Here is an 11,635-nt window from a genome sequence, read left to right on the forward strand (position 1 = left end):
CATGATGTGTAGCTTTTAAGGATCTTCTGGTGGACCTTACTGTGTCAAGCAGCTCCTATTTAAATGATGCCTTGATTGTGAACAGGTGTGGCAATAATCAGGCCTGGGTGTGACTATAGAAATTGAACTCAGGTGTGGACAACCACAGTTATGCCTCGTACACACGTTCCGATTATCGTACGACCGATCGTTCACATTTTTGTTGCATACAACTAAGATCGAATACAACAGTGCAAACTGTGTGTAAGATTTTTGTCGTACGATTCTGGAACAATCTTCCGTCGTGCGTAGCTACGTATTTTAAATGATGTCAAATACGTGTGACCTGTGTGTCCTTCTGGTTTATTTTCGTGTTTCCGATCATGCGTGGTGTTTGTCGAATGACATTTATCGGACGCATACTGTACTGGCTATACGATTGTCGTACGACGGGCTGTCATCCGACCAAAGTTTTCCTGTTTGTCCCTTCGGATTTGGTTGGACGGACTGTCGCGATCGGCTGTCAAAAGCTGCGTACTAACGAACAGATTATCGCACGATCTGTCCGAAAGCGACTTTTGTGGTCCGATAATCGGAACGTGTGTACGGGGCATTATAGTATGTTTTAACAAGGGGGGCAATCACTTTTTCACACAGGGCCATGATGGTTTGGATTTTTTTTCACCTTTAACCACTTAACAACCGCCCATTGCCGATTAACGGCTTCAGGGCGGTTGTTTAACTCTGAGAGGCCGTTAATTAACGGCCTCCCAGAATTCTGCTCTCGCGCGCCCCCTGGGGCGCGCACACGAGGGCATCTGTGACCGCTGGGTCCAGTGGACCCGGCGCATCACGAATCACGGTAAACGCCCGCTCATCGCGGCCGTTTACCACGTGATCGCTCCGTCAAATGACGGAGTGATCACTTGTAAACAAGCCGGCGTCATGTTATGACGCCGGTTCCTCCCTCCCCCTCTCTGTGCCGATCGGTACAGCGGAGGGGGAAGAGATCGGTGTCAGCAGCGATGTGGGCTGCATCTGCAGTGCCCACATCGCTGCTCACCGAAAATTAACCCCTCAATTCCCTGCATTACTCTGCAATACCCTGCCATTACTCTGCATTACTCTGCAATACCCTGCCATTACTCTGCAATGCCCTGCAACACTCTGCAATGCCCTGCAACACTCTGCAATGCCCTGCAACACTCTGCAATGCCCTGCAACACTCCGCAATGCCTTGCAACACCCCGCAACACCCTGCAACACCCCGCAACACCCTGCAACACTCTGCAACACTCTGCAACACTCTGCAACACTCCGCAATACCCTGCAACACCCTGCAATGCTCTGCAACACCCACCAATACCCTGCAACACTCTGCAATGCCCTGCAACACCCGCCAATACCCTGCAATGCTCTGCAACGCAGTACTCTGCAACGCCATACTCTGAGATACCCATCCATACTCTGAGATACCCAGCCATAGTCGGTGATACCCTGCAATACCCAGTCATAGACACCCCCCCCCCTCCCGCCGCCCTCCGGTGCTTCTACCGAATCGCTAATACGATCAAAGCCAGAATCTTTTTTTTTTTTTTCAGGCTTCCCAGCTTAGAGGTGAGATGCGGGGTCTTATTGACCCCACATCTCACTGTAAAGAGGACCTGTCATGCCATATTCCTATTACAAGGGATGTTTACATTCCTTGTAATAGGAATAAAAGTGATCAAAAAAATTATTTTTGGGGAAAAAAATGTCAAACTAAAATAAATAAAGTAAAATGAACAATAAAAAAAAATGTTTTTTTTTAAAGCGCCCCTGTCCCCATGTGCTCGCATGCAGAAGCGAACTCATACGTAAGTCCCGCCCACATATGAAAACGGTGTTCAAACCACACATGTGAGGTATCGCTGCGAACGTTAGAGCGAGAGCAATAATTCTAGCCCTAGACCTCCTCTGTAACTCAAAACATATAACCAGTAAAAAAAATTTAAATCGTCGCCTATGGGGATTTTTAAGTAGCGACGTTTGGCGCCATTCCACGAGCGTGTGCAATTTTGAAGAGTGACATATTAGGTATCTATTTACTCAGCGTAACTTAATCTTTCACATTATGCAAAAATTGGGCTAACTTTACTGTGTTTTTTTTTTTTTTAAGCACAAAACTGTTTTTTTTTCCAAAAAAAGGCATTCGAAAAATTACTGCGCAAATACCGTGCGAGATAAAAAGTTGCAAAGACCACCATTGTATTCTCCAGAGTGTTTGCTAAAAAAAACATATATAATGTTTTGGAGTTCTATGTAATTTTCTAGCAAATAAATGATGATTTTTACATGTAGGAGAGAAATGTCAGAATTGTCCTGGGTGCTCCAGAACACCTGATGGCGCTCCATGCATGTTGGGCCTCTGTATGTGGCCACACTGTGTAAAAGTCTCACACATGTGGTATCGCCATACTCGGGAGTAATAGCAGAATGTGTTTTGGGGTGTAATTTGTGGTATGCATATGCTGTGTGTGAGAAATAACCTGATAATATGACAATTTTGTGAAAAAAAAAAAAAAGTAAAAAGAATCTTGATTTTGCAAAGAATTGTAGGAAAAAATTACAACTTCAAAAAACTCATCATGCCTCTTACTAAATACCTTGGAATGTCTTCTTTCCAAAAAGGGGTCATTTGGGGGGTATTTGTACTTTTCTGGCATGTTAGGGTCTCAAGAATTGAAATAGGCCGTCAGTACTTCAGGTGTGATCAATTTTCAGATATTGGCACCATAGCTTGTGGACTCTATAACTTTCACAAAGACCAAATAATATCCACCAATTTGTACTTCTTTTTACCAAAGATATGTAGTGGTATAAATTTTGGCCAAAATTTATGAAGAAAAAATTACTAATCTGCTAAATTTTCTAACAGAAACAAAGAAAAATTCATTTTTTTACAGAATTTTCGGTATTTTTTCTTTTATAGCACAAAAAATAAAAAACCCAGCGGTGATTAAATACCACCAAAAGAAAGCTCTATTTGTGTGAAAAAAAGGACAAAAATTTCATATAGGTCCAGTGTTGCATGACTGAGTAATTGTCATTCAAAATGCGAGAGCACCGAAAGCTGAAAATTGGTCTGGTTATTAAGGGTGTTTAAGTGCCCAGTGGTCAAGTGGTTAATAATAAACACCTTCATTTACAAATTGCATTTTGTGTTTACTTGTGTTGTCCTTGACTATTGTTTAAATTGGTTTGATGTTCCGAAACACTTAAGTGTGACAAACATGCAAAGGAACAGGAAATGAGGAAGGGGGCAAACACTTTTTCACACCACTGTATAGTTATACAGAGCCATGCTGTATCTCATGTGCTGACCCTGAGGCATCTCACCTCATCTGATTTGTCTCCATTTGCATTTGTACAATCCTTATGACTTTCACACTGAGGGCTTACATGAGGTAGGAACCCAGTAAAAGCTGTGTATGTAATACTGGTTACCTGTTGTCTGTATCTTTATGTGCACTAAGATGTAATTGATATTTCCTGAATTCAAAATCCTTTTTTTCTGCAGCTTCAAATGTATGTTTCTGTACCTTTTTCTGGTTATTCAAAATCTTTATAAAAACAGATTAAACAAAAAAAAAAAAAACATGTTACACTTACCTTCTCTGTGCAATAGTTTAGCCCAGAGAAGCCCCAACCCTCTTCTTCTCGGGTGCCTGCGCTCCTGCCTCCTCCTCTTCTCCGAGTGGCCCCATAGCAAAACGCTTGCTGTGGGGGGCACTCATGCATGCTCACTCCGAAGCCCCGCTCTGTGTGTCTCTCAGCCAATGAGAAGGCAGAAACCTGGGAGAGCAGCTGCTGTTGTGCACATCGCTGGACTGTGATTGGGCTCAGGTAAGTATTAGGGCGTCTGCAAGGAGAGCTGCATACTGAATGTTTTTTGTCTTCATGCATAAAATGCATGAAGGTAAAAAAAACCTTCATCCCTTAGAACCACTTTAACCAGTTGAGACCCGCGCTATAGCCGAATGACGGCTACAGCGCGGATCTCCTTTGCCGGGACTACGTCTATTGACGTCGTCCCGTGCACGAGCGGCCTGCGCGCCCCCTGAGGGGCGCGAGCGGCGCGCTCTGTGATCGGCGAGTCTATGAGACTTGCCTGATCACCGATCCGAGCAAAGGGGTCGATCCCGACCCCTTATCACGTGATCAGCTGTCAGCCAATGACAGCTGATCATGTGATATAACGGAGCCGGTAAAAAAAAGAGCCGATCACCGGCGGCCGTGATCGGGACATCAGTCCCAATCACGGCCAGCCCTGCCAGTGCCCACCTGCCCCCTGCTTTGCCACATAAATAAAAAATGTGTCCCCCCTGTCAGTGCCACCCAGCAGTGCCCATAGTGCCACCCAGCAGTGCCCACAATCTGCCTCAACAAAGGTGCTGCACCCCAGTGCCACATATCCGTGCCCAGCAGTGCCGCCCATCAGTGCCCAGCAGTGCCACCCATCAGTGCCCAGCAGTGCCACCTATCAGTGCCCATCAGTCCCATCTATCAGTGGTACCTATCAGTGCCCCTTAGTGCCACCCATCCGTGCCACCCATCCGTGCCATCTTATCTGTGCCCATCAGTGCCGCCTTATCTGTGCCCATCGGTGCAGCCTTATCTGTGCCTATTAGTGGCGCCTTAACTATGCCTATCAGTGCCCACCAGTGCAGCCTATCAGTGCCCACCAATGCAGCCTATCAGTGCCCACCAGTGCAGCCTATCAGTGCCGCCTCATCAGCGCACTTCAATGAAGGAGAAAAATGACCTGTTTGCAAAATTTTATAACAAACTATTAAACATGATTTATTTATTTTTTTTGCATCTTTTTTTGTTTGTTTAGCAAAAAATAAAACTCCCAGCTGTAATTAAATACCACCAAAAGAAAGCTCTATTTGTGGGAAAAAAATGATAAAAATTTCATTTGGGTACAGTGTTGTATGCCCGCGCAATTGTCATTCAAAGTGCATCAGTGCTGAAAGCTGAAAATTGGTCTGGGACTGAGGGGGGTTTAAGTGCCCAGTAAGCAAGTGGTTAAAGGAACAGTGCTAGTTTTTGCACGTCCTTGGTCAGAGCAACACAGACGTTGAAAAACTGCTACAGTGGCTCAGTAGCAGGCCTCTGTTGAAGCTAACGACTGCTATGAGACACATCAGCAAGAAGCCATTCGGGTGCAGCCACCACCATGAGGATACGTTGGTTCTGTTAATTCAGGCTCAGAAGTCCCAGACAGTGCACCTGCAAGCTCAGAAAGTCTGTCCAGACTCATTTGACCATGATGGCAGATCTTTTAAAAGGGGTTGTAAACCCCTAGAAAACCAGTGACAGTGAGGGCCATGAAGGTGGAGGATCTGCCAAGTCTCCAGGAGCCCTACCCATGCAGAAAGCCAAGCCATCCCTGACCCCAGGAAACAGCACTGAGGAGTGTCAGGAAGTAATCAACCCAGTGTCCCAGAGTTCACCTCTGGCACAAAGAAATGAGAATTGTTGTGCTGCCATTGTCACACCAGGGACCATGTTCAGGTTTAGTGTTCCTTGCAAAGGGAGCCCATGGAGTGTGGGTTTGTACAGAGGCTTTCCTGCTACACTCAGAGGGTCTGTGCTGCCCACCTGGGTCTGACAGAGGGGCAGTTTGTATTCGACATCTGGGTGAACCATCTCCAGCACTACTCAGGTAGTATGGTGACTCTAGTACATACTGAGGTGATTGGGAGAGTGTGCCTTATAATCAAAACTCTGAGGGTGATGTGTATACATAGGGACACTAAGCAGTATACACTGGTGCCTGTGAAAATCATTACTGCTTGTGGCACAGTTACCCAGGAGGTCGGGTTGGTGCCCAACCTCATGCATGACATTATAGTGGGGTGGAACTGTCTTTTCTTGATGGAACTGTGGGACTATGTGAGCAGAAGACTGCCTAGACTAGGGGTGTCAAATTAAATTTTATTGTGCACATGACCGTTTTGTTTTTTTTCAAGCGGAAGCATTCTTGCCTACACATGATCACACCAAATTCCGACCGCCAAGAACGCGGTTACATACACCACGTACGACGGGACTAGAAAAGGCAAGCTCAATAGCCAGTGATTAGCAGCCACCCTTTGGGCTCCTTCTGCTAATCTCGTGTTAGGCTTGTGTTAGTAGAAGTTTGGTGAGAAACGATTCGTGCTTTTCAGCCTCGTGCTTTTCAGCTCATTGCTGCTCTTCAGTTTGTGCTTGTGGGTTCGTATCTGTTCTTCAGTGCGTGTAGTCAGTTCGCATTTGTTTGTCAATGCATGCTATTTATAGTAGAACCGTATTTGATTTTCATTGCGTTCTGGTCCACTCGTTTCTGATTTTCAGCTCTTTCTTTCAGGCCTTGCTGTTTTTCAGTGCTTTTTGTTTAGTTTGTTCTGACCAGCCAACCGTTTTGAAACCATGTTGCGGGTACGTGCTCGTTGTAGAGTTCGTGCTGTGTGGGGGAGTTGATGTTGGTGATCTTACTTTGACATAAGCCCAGTCCATGAACAGGGCAAGGAGGAGTTCATGGACTAAGAATTGGTTACTCCAGCGTGACCAATTCTCTCAGATGCCTTTGCTTCGTGAGACCCATGAGACTAACCCTGATGATTTCAGGAATTATCTCCGGATCACGGACCCCATTTTTCACCATCTGTTGGCTTTGCTCACCTTTTATATCAGCAGACAGGATACCTGCATGCAGCAATTCATCACTCCGAAGCAGAGACTCGTCACCATGTTGCTGTACTTGGCGACTGGGAGAAGCCTGCAGGACCTCAAGTTCTTGACAGGCATCTCCTCCCAGTCTCTGTCGATCATTATTCCAGAGACCTGTTCTGCCATTTTTCAGGTCCTGCGGAAGGACTATATTAGGGTAAGTTTTATCCTTTAACATCACATTATATATATTTAATGTTTGCTAATATATTGTATTTATTTCATCATTCCCTAATTACTATGATTGGAATATGCTGTGAATGCCCCCTTTGTCCTCATGCATGCTGTAAGCTTTTAATGCTCCTTTTTTTTTGTCCTTTGTGCATATTTGCCTTCACTAAACGCTCCAGCATGCTATCCTGGGTCCATACAAACCTAGTCTAGTGACTTAACAATGTATTTAGTCAGCTCCATTGTAGTAATTTACCCTAAACACCCCCTAAAATGTGTACAAATGTTATTTGTGTCCTTAAATTCAGGCACAGTGCCCCATCCAATCGCTAACCTTGCAAAATTACTAATTAGATTTTTCTTGTTTGACTCCACAGTTTCCTTCAACGCCACAGGAATGGCAGACTGTGGCTTCCCAATTTGCCCAGCGGTGGGATTTTCCTAACTGCGGAGGGGCAATCGATGGGAAGCACGTCCACATCGTCCCACCACCCCATTCGTGGTCATACTATTTTAACTATAAGGGGTTTTATAGTACTGTGCTGATGGCGGTGACATATATGAGTTTTTGTATGTGGACATGAGGAGGAATGGCCGGATGGAGGAGTATTTGCTCGAGAGTGATGACTTGGGATTGACACCTCCGGAGAAGAACGTCGAAGGACTGCCATTTGTGTTTGTCGCAGATGAGGCATTAGGTCATGATGAGGCCATTCCCGCAGAAGACCCTCACCCTGGAGAAGAGGGTTTTTAATTACCGTCTGGCCAGAGCTAGAAGAGTTGCGGAGAACACGTTTTAGGGGACATAAACAGCCGGTTCGGCCTGTTTCAAAAGGCCATAAATATGGCGGAAATACAACTGAACCATATAATTTTGACCTACTGCATCCTGCGCAACTTTTTAAAAAGAAACAATGCTAATTATGTTGCAACAGTTGGGCCTGGGGCCGGACTTAGTAATGAAAAACTGACGGCCCTGGAAGCAGGCCTTCCTGGCTCCCCCCCCCCCAAAGACACCATGAAGTGGGGCAAAAATATTTTGAATATTTTACGGGTAGGGGGGCCATTGCTTTGCCACCCAATTTTGAATACATTTTCTTTTTTATCAGATAAAATCTGGATTGTCATTTACTGCTTGGGTTTATTTTTGCTGTCTCCTAGGTTCCCCTATTGTACTTGTAGTGCCAAGTGGTTTTTCCATTATTAAATAAAACCCATTGTCACTGTAAACGCCAACTTAATACAAAAACTGGTATTGATCATTTAAAGAAAAAGCCACACATTTTTGAGTATAAAATCTTTTATTCTGTGCGTTGTAAAACATATTTTTGAAATAAACACCAATTCTTTGTTTATTTTTTTAGACCAAAAATTTTAGGGTCCATAAACAGGCATGTTTCAGAACATAACATACACAACTCTGGAACTTACAAAGTTCAACATTTAAACACTGAAGGCAATATAAGACATTATAGTGTCCAAAATGTCTTGATATTGCTTTCATCAGATGGGGTGAAGTGACCCCTGTAAAAGCCACATTTTGAAGATGCACACAATTTGGGAGCCAAACTGGGGATTTCCCTCCTGATCTCATGCCTAAACATGTGCAATCTCCCATCATGGGGGATCAATGGATGTGTTTTGGGTGTGCAACCACTTCCTCTCTCCTACTTGAGTTTCGAGGAAGGGGTTGCAGCCACAAAACGTGTACATTGATATCCCCTGATGGCAGATAGCACATGTTGACACACTTTGTGCATCTTCAAAATGTGACTTTTAAAATGTTTGAAAAAATAGTGGTATAAAAGGTGAATTTTTTTGTGTATTTAGATTCTTCCTAGAACATCAATCATGTTCTTCAGTTTTTGTTCAATCTCAATTGTTTTTTGCTTTATACAGTCTAAATCCTTCAACACATTATCTCTTGGATTAGCCGTTGGGCACTGTCACTGGTGAAATGATGAGATTGTTCTTCCACAACCTGCACGTCACCTAAAAAAAAAAAAAATACACACCATGCATTATAAATATGTATGCATACCCTCTATTACATGAATCTGTGGTGTCAGACACTCACCTGTTGTGGTGACAGTCTCCACCACCTCTCCTTCTTCCACATCCCCTGGTTGTGACCTCTGTTCCCCTTCTTCAGGAGATGGAGGAGGGTCCCTGGTGTGCTCAGACATCCCAAGTCTGTGCTCCCCTATGAGAATGAAACAAAAGGTATACTTAGCACACAAATATTTGAGGCCAGAAATAGGAATATGAAACATTACTGGGAAGTGGGGTACAATTGTTTGTTTGGGCAGAGTTCCAAGTTGAAGACATGATTAATTCCCTTAACCAAGCTGGAATACTTACCCTTTTTGGACAAGTTTCACACATGTACACACCTGTGTGGGACACCATAAAATGTGTAAATGTGTAAACGAACGATGTTTACTACGAACGATTACTGTTCTGCCCACGAACATGAAAGTAGCCATTTTAAACTGTACAACAGTAAAGAAAAGCACAGGGAACAGCATGCAAGTAATAATAATAATAATAATAGGAACACACGACAACTACTTACTTTTTAGCAATATAGTGGATGCGACCTAACCAACCTAATTAGAACAATGACAAGCCTCCATCCCTGATATGTATACAACAAAAGGAAGAAATAAATGGGACTTTATATGAGGCAAGTCACTGAATGCATACCTTATTCAGTTCATTTCAAAAATTAGTAATAACAAATCACATTATAGAGGGTTTCAATCTATAATACAGGACACAGTATAATGTATACATTTGCATAAATATGTAACAGTTATGCAGAGTAAGATAAACATTATAGTTACAAAAGGACATTCAACCATTTATAAAAGTTCAATAAACATTGATTTTTCATGGTGAGACAAAATTGTCTAAGCATCAGGCCAATGGAACTCGATGCACGTTTCATGGCTCATGGCTCAGTAAAATTGCTCTGAAATTAAATCAGTGATATCTATAAGTATAGGATATCCTTTAAAAGGAGAACAATCTCTCAAAATAAAGGCGTGTAACTTACAGTAGGGCCAAATGGTGATGCCCAACCTTAAATCCAAGGGAAGAACAGAGGGACAAGGATGATCATCTTCCCTGGGGCTGTGGTGAGAAGTCCCATCCAGATCAGAGACAACAGCCAGGTGACTATGTCACGACATGTGAATCTGATGTATGCTTAACAGTCCACACTGCTCTGCAAGGGTAGGAAAATTAAACCATGTGAAATTAATGTGTTGAAGTAATGAAATTAGTCTATACCTGTGAATGAGTAAAGTAATGAATAGTGGTGATGTGAAGTGTATGAGCTAAAAAAGCTACAACCAAAAACCATACCCGCTAAAACCAAAACCAACAATGGATGGTGGACTGTATAATGTGAAAACTAAAAATAAACACAAAAAGTTGATGTGATGAATGTGAATCAAACTAAATTACCTTGTGTATGGGTCTGTGGCTGAATACATGCCTGATGTCCTGCTTGTGTGAATGGTCCATGTGAAATGGTCAGCTGGCCAGCCTGAGTAGCTTAAATTCCTGACAAAGGGCGGGTCCCCACCAGCACCATGAGCCCCAATTGGATGGAAAGAGGGAATGCAGGCTGTTGTATGACCACAGCTTGGGGACATATATGCCATCTGCTGCTGTTCCTGAACTCTTGCAGGCCTGGACTGGATTGTGCTCACTATTATAAGGACTCCTCAGGCCAGCAATTTTGATTGTAAAATAATTGATGTGTGCCCTGGGTTACAAAGGCTTCGCAAATTTCACCAGTATCATCCAGCGTTGCCTTGCTTTTTATTATGACCCAGAATAAATGGCTATTTTTTCTGAAATACTTGCCTATGTGTTTTTCTTCAAAAAGGACAAAAAATACAAGGTCAAATTAACAAGGGACACCAACACCAAGCAACCTCCTTGAGATTTACAAATACAAGATAATAATGGTGTTGCGGAAACATAACATACAAAAAAATAAAAAAATGGAGATCACTATACAATAATCTGCCAAAAAAATTAAAAAAAGAAGAAAAACAGGAGATCTTGATTAAAAAAAATAGTTTTTATTCATTCTAAACATTATTATGGGGATCTGGCTTTTAAAAATAAAATATTATTCATGAGATCACGAACAATATTAAAGAAAGAAGCTTGTGAGAACTTTGTGTGAATATGAGCAGCAAAACAAATTAATTCTTCTAGCATTCAGAAGAAGAAGAGAAAGCGCGGCATTAAAGATTTAAAAATTTGCAGCGCAAAGAATCTGCTATCTCCATTACGAATGCTAGTTTTACAAGACCGAGTGGTCCCATTTTATATTTGTTTCTGAGCATGCATGTTTTTTTGCGCGTCGGAATTGCATACACATGATGTATATTTCCGATACAAATTTTTTTCTATCTGTTGCTGGTGGAAATTTGGCCAGGAAATTCCGATGGAGCATACACATGGTCGCATTTTCCAAAGAAAAGCTCTCATCGGTCTTTTGCTGGCCAAAATTCTGACCGTGGCATAAGACAATATAAATGTATCTACTCATTATCCTAATAAATAATTGCCCTTGCATTCGATTATTACTAGTTTTAGCAATAACTTAAGACTTAAGCTTTGAAAGAGGGGTGCAAACCAGCATGGAGACCACTCCCACTCCTGTAGCAGATTATGCAAGTCTGAAAAGGAGAGAAGCACACCGCTG

This window comes from Lithobates pipiens, unplaced genomic scaffold (genome assembly GCF_037356315.1).
Source record: "Lithobates pipiens isolate NorthernLeopardFrog02 unplaced genomic scaffold, aLitPip1_a1.2 Scaffold_16, whole genome shotgun sequence".
Lineage (NCBI taxonomy): Eukaryota > Metazoa > Chordata > Amphibia > Anura > Ranidae > Lithobates > Lithobates pipiens.